General features: G+C 49.1%; 1 long non-coding RNA gene across 1 annotated transcript; it reads left to right on the top strand.

The window, feature by feature from the left end:
- Positions 1-132: 132 nt before the first annotated feature.
- Positions 133-2,852, top strand: LOC144671636 (uncharacterized). Its single transcript, XR_013573974.1, has 3 exons — positions 133-210; positions 1,377-1,524; positions 2,800-2,852. It is a non-coding gene; the product is annotated as an uncharacterized LOC144671636 (long non-coding RNA).
- Positions 2,853-6,186: the final 3,334 nt, after the last annotated feature.

A 6,186-nucleotide genomic window follows, 5' to 3' on the forward strand; every position in this document is an offset into this window, starting at 1 on the left:
AGGCTGCCCGCTGGTCTCAGCTGGCTTTTCCTGGGGTGCGGACTGGGGGAGCGGGAGTGGGGTGTTAAAAAGAATTGAACATGGGCGGAAATGTGTCAGAGCGTTACTCTCGTCTGTATTCTTTCAGGTAAAAGCTCATCTACACTGTGAAAATGCGTGTCTCCATGGTGACACTAGCCATCCTCAGCCTATCCCTGGCTGTCCTTGTGGGTAAGTCTTTGGAAAGATGGGGAAGGGATGAAGATTATTTGGAGCCTGTTCGATTGCTGTGTCCCTCAGGTTGTCTGGAATCCATTTTGCAATGGGAGGGGAAAGTGGTGAAGGTCACAGGCCTCAGGCTGTGCAGTAACTAAACATCGAGAGGGACAGAGCGAAGGGAATAGAGGGATAGAGAAAACAGAGAGATCGCAGGGAGAACATTGAGCATGGTGCGTGAGGATGGAGTGAGAGATTGGATGGAGAGAGAGGAAGGATGGAGAGAGAGGGAGGGTAGAGTGAGTGGCGATGGGGAGGGAGAGTGGCGGGATAGTGAGGGTAGATGGAGAGGAAGAGAGGAGAAAGAGTGAGGGGAGGTGGAGAGGGAGTGTGACGCAGGATGAAGAGGGAGAGATTGTGAGCCATGATGGGGATGGTGAGAGAGAGATAATGCGGAGATGAAGTGGGAGAGAGAGAGAGTGAGGTGATTGAAAAGGGAGGGAGAGAGAGTGAGGCGAGATGAGGACAGAGAGAGTGAGGTGGGATGGAGTGAGAGAGAGAGTGTGAGGGGGATGGAGTGAGAGAGTGAGGTGAAATGGGGACAGAGAGAGAGTGAAGGTATTGAAATGGAGGGGTGGGGAGAGAGAGTGTGGGTATTGAAAAGGGTGGGGGGGGAGAGAGAGAGATTGAGGCGAGATGAGGACAGAGAGAATGAGGTGGGTTGGAGAGGGAGAGAGAGTGTGAGAATGGAGAGATGTAGTGGGAGAGAGAGTGTGAGGTTTGTTGGAGACAGAGAGAGAGATAGTGGGAGGATGGAGAGGGAGAGAGAGCATGAGATAGGATCGGGATTGAGAGAGAGAGAGAGAAAGAGAGTAAGGCGGGATGGAGAGTGACAGAGAATAGGGGAGGTGGAATGGGAGAGATGAGGAAGGATGGGGAGGGAGCAAGAAAATGAGTGGGATGGAGAAGGAGAGAGGGTGAGTGGGGATGGAGAGGGAGAGAGAGATTGAGAGGTGAATGGAGAGTGAAAGGCAGGATGGGGAGTGAGAGAGAGAGAGAGTGAGAGATGGAGAAGGAGGAAGGATGGTACAGGTGACCACGTGAGTTCAAATTATTGCTCTGTGAGCCATTGAGCAGTTGGGTGTTTTGTAGTTGAATTAAATGTTATTTTCTCCCTCCAGTACAAGCATCGGCCTATTACCAACGGGAAAATGCTCCGGCTGAGTTTAATCTGGATATTCTGCGAGGTGGAGCTCAGGACATATTCAGCAGAATAAAGAGGCTCATTTCATCCATGCTGAATGATCCGAATTTCCAGAGGAATATGGAGTATGTAGGATTGTTGTTCAGTTTGTCCGAAGCTCTCTTTGTGAATTGTATGTTCAAGAAAAATCAGTCCCGTTTTCTACCAATCACAGAACACAGGAACAGGAGGAGACTATTCAGCCCCTCGAGTCTGTTCCTCTGTTCAGTGAAATCCTGGCTGATCTGTGACCTAACTCCACACACCCGCCTTTACCCCATATCCCTTAATCCCTTTGGATAACAAAAATCTATCAATCTCTCAGATATAAAATTAACAATTGATCTATTGCCATTTGGGGAAGAGAATTCCAAACTTCCCCACCCTTTGTGTGTAGAAATGTTTCCTAATTTCACTCCTGAAATGTCAGCCTCTCATTTTCAGAATCTGCCCCCAAGTCCCAGGCTCCCTCCCAACCAGGGGAAATAGTTTCTCTCTATCGACCTCAATCTGTTCCACCTTAATATCTTCAAAACTTTGATCAAATCCCCTCTCAACCTTCTAAATTCCAGGGAACACAATCCCGAGTTTGTGTAACCTCTCCTCGTAATTTAACCCTCGGAGTCCTGGTCTCATTCTGCTGAATCTATACTGCACTCAGACTAGAGGGAGCTTCACTCTGTATCTAACCCCGTGCTGTACCTGTCCTGGGAGTGTTTGATGGGGACAGTGTAGAGGGAGCTTTACTCTGTATCTAACCCTGTGCTGTACCTGTCCTGGGAGTGTTTGATGGGGACAGTGTAGACGGAGCTTTACTCTGTATCTAACCCCGTGCTGTACCTGCCCTGGGAGTGTTTGATGGGGATGGTGTAGAGGGAGCTTTACTCTGTATATAACCCCGTGCTGTACCTGTCCTGGGAGTGTTTGATGGGGACAGTGTAGAGGGAGCTTTACTCTGTATCTAACCCCATGCTGTACCTGTCCTGGGAGTGTTTGATGGGGACAGTGTAGAAGTAGAAGTTTGAGGCCCGACTATCCACCGAAAAGTTAATCAACTTGTGTTGAATGTCGGAATTGAAGTAATGGATGTCATTTTGAAAAGGCAAATATTCCAGTCCTGTTCCTGGGTGACTCCTTCCCACTTCACTGATCTAACTCCTCCAACCCCAACATATATTGTCCGGCTCCCAACCAATTTGTTATCCATTGTCCAAAATGTACCCAGAACCCCCTTAACTTTGAGCCTTACTCACCCCTGGGAGCTGGTCAGCTCTCCCTGTGACTCTCTCTATTGGACAATCTAACACGATAGGGATCCATATGGAAAGTAAACTGACTGATATGAATATATTTAATTCCAGGCATTTCTACAAGCAAATCGCTCACCGGATGAGCAGTATTTTCTAGTCCTGAAGAGCTACAGTGAATCATTTCAAAATGAGCACTGCTTTTGGAACAGCTTTCCTGATCTCAGTCTGTGTCCCAGACGCGTTTATAGATTTGTAATCACTGCGATGCTTCGTTGGTTGATTGACTGTCGGATTGAGTGTGTTTTGTCAAACAGCCTCTTTGTATCATGAAGAAGATGGAGGCGAATTATTAAACTTCTTTCACTTGCATTTTCTGTCAGCGTATTCTTTATATTCAGTGTTGGTTCAAAACTCCGAAAGGTGCAGAATCTCCAAATTAGATTCGAGTATTGTTTTCGGATCTGGGCATCGCACTTTAGGGGGGATGTGAAAGCTTTGGAGAGGGAGCAGAAAAGATGCATGAGAATGTTTCCAGAGATGAGGAAATTCAGTTCTGTTGATGGTTTGGAGAAGCTGGGACTGTTCCCCTTGGAGCAGGGAAGGTTGAGAGGAGATTTGATAGAGGCGTTCAAAATCATGAGGGGTCCGGACAGAGTGGAAGGGCAGAGAGGGAGAGGGGCACAGATTGAAGGTGATTGGCCAGATGAAGCAATGGCGACATGAGGTGAAACTTTTTCACCCAGCGAGTTACTGGGATGTGGAAGGCGCTGCCCGAGAGTGTGGGGGAGGCAGGTTCAATAGAGCTTTTCACAAATGAATTGGATTATTATCTGAAGAGGGAGAATGTGCAGGGTTACGGGGATTAAGCCGGGGAGTGGAACTAGGTAAATTGTTCCTTCAGGGAGTCAGCGCAAAAACGAGGGACCGAATGGCCTCCTTCTGTGTTGTAACCAAACTGTGATATGGAAAAAACAAATATCAGCCTCCTCCTGTCCGGTCATTTACTGTTTATGCTTCCTTCAGGAAGAGAAAGAGCACAGCGCAGATGTAACTCAGGCTGTAGTTATACTGCCGCTTGTGCCTTGTGCTAACTACAGAAATATTACCTCGACCCTGGGTCAATCTGAGGATTCTGCTTGAAGCAATTACAAAGTCAGAAAACCCAATGTGGATTGAGAAAGAGAGAATTTCCATTTCCATAACCCCTTTCCCCACCTCAGGATGACCCAAGGAAGCACTTTTGAAGTGTAGCCCCTGTTGTAAGGTAGCAACCATGGCAGTCAATTTACACACAGCAAGATACCACAAGCTGCATCGTAATAATAACACGGACCATCTGTTTATTTTACTACCGCAGTACTGACTCTCCGACAGGTCAGCATTCCCTCAGTACTGACCCTCCGACAGGTCAGCACTCCCTCAGTACTGACCCTCTGACAGTGCAGCACTCCCTCGGTACTGACCCTCCGACAGTGCAGCACTCCCTCAGTACTGTCCTTCCGACAGTGCAGCTCTCCCTCAGTACTGACCCTCTGACAGTGCAGCACTCCCTCAGTACTGACCTTCCGACATTGCAGCACTCCCTCAGTACTGTCCTTCTAGCAGTGCTGGCCCTCTGACAGTGCAGCACTCCCTCAGTACTGACCCTCCGACATTGCAGCACTCCCTCAGTACTGTCCCTCTGACAGTGCAGCAGTCCCTCAGTACTGACCCTTTGACAGTGCAGCACTCCCTCAGTACTGACCCTCTGATAGTGTGGCACTCCGTCAGTACTGATCCTTCAACAGTGCAGCAGTCCCTCACTACTGACCCTCTGACAGTGCAGCACTCACCCTGCAGCACTCCCTCAGTACTGACCCTCTGATAGTGTGGCACTCCCTCAGTACTGACCCTCCAACAGTGCAGCACTCCCTCAGTATTATTGCCCGCCTGGATTTTGGGCTCAAGGCTCTGGAGTAGGACTTGAACCCACGGTCTTGCCCACTTAGCCAGGGCTGACAGCTCAGTGAGGACCCTGTCTAACCAAACTCCTGTTCATAAGTCTGCCCAAGCGGAATTTGGGAATGCATACATAACTGGACTTCCAGAAGGCACAGGACAAAGTCCCACATGAAAGACTGTGAGTGAGTCTCAAAGTTAAGGGCATTCTGGGTACATCTTGGGCAATGGATAACAAATTGGTTGGGAGCCGAACAATATATGTTGGGGTTGGAGGAGTTAGATCAGTGAAGTGGGACGGAATCAAACAGGAACAGGACTGGAATATTTGTCTTTTCTAAATGACATCAGTGGCTTGAATTCCAGCATTCAACACAAGTTGAGTAAATTTTCAGTTGAAAGCAAACTGCATAAATTGTATAGGATATACGGCAGAGAAACAGGCCAATCAGCCCAACCAGGCCCTGCTGGTGTTTCTGGTCCCCTTGAGTATCCTCACATTTAGCCTCATCCAACTCTATCAGCATTACCCCCACTACCTTCCTCCCTCATATTCTGATCTGGATTCTATTAAATGCGTACAGGCAATTCACCCCAACAACAACTTGCAGCTACACAACACCTCTGAGATAGCAACACATCCCAAGGTGTTTCACAGGCAAGTTACCAAATATAATTTGACACTGGGCCACTCAAGGGGACGTTAGGGACAGGTGACCAAAAGATTGGTCAAGTAGGTCGGCTTTAAGGAGGAGAGAGAAAGAAGGAGAGAGGCAGAGAGGTTTGGGAAGGGAATTCCAGAGCTCGGGGCCCGACAGGCAGCTGAAGGCACGGCCGCCAATGGTGGAGCGATGGGAATCGGGGGATGGTCAAGGGGCCGGAATTGGAGGAGCGCAGAGATCGCGGAGGGTTGTAGGGGACTGGAGGCGGTTACAGAGATAGGGAGGGTTGTAGGGGACTGGAGGAGGTTACAGAGATGGGGAGGGTTGTAGGAGCTGGAGGTGGTTACGGAGATAGGGAGGGTTGTATGGGCTGGAGGAGGTTACAGAGATAGGGAGGGTTGTAGGGGCTGGAGGAGGTTACAGAGATAGGGAGGGTTGACCCTCTGACAGTACAGCACTACTTCAATACTGACCCTCCGACAGTGCAGAGCTCCCTAAGTACTGACCCCCCGACATGCAGCTCTCACTCAGTACTGACCATCTGACACTGCAACACTCCCTCAGTACTAACCCTCTGACAGTGCTGCAATCCCTCAGTACTGACCATCCGACAGTGCAGCACTCCCTCAGTACTTACCCTCTGACAGTGCTGCACTCCCTCAGTACTGACCCTCTGACAGTGCTGCACTCCCTCAGTCCTTGCACTGCCAAAGTTTACCTGAATTATAGTTGTCCATTTCAGGAGTGAGATTCGTTCACATGCCCGACTGTCTCAGAGGGGAGGGTATCACCCTCTGGAACTTTTCAAAATGTTTAATGACCCTTGTCCACAATCTGACATGGGTGTTGGTGTTTCCTGCTCTGAGAGCGGACTCTGGAGAATTGTACTTAACGGGGA

Source organism: Cetorhinus maximus, chromosome 33 (genome assembly GCF_964194155.1).
Source record: "Cetorhinus maximus chromosome 33, sCetMax3.hap1.1, whole genome shotgun sequence".
NCBI lineage: Eukaryota > Metazoa > Chordata > Chondrichthyes > Lamniformes > Cetorhinidae > Cetorhinus > Cetorhinus maximus.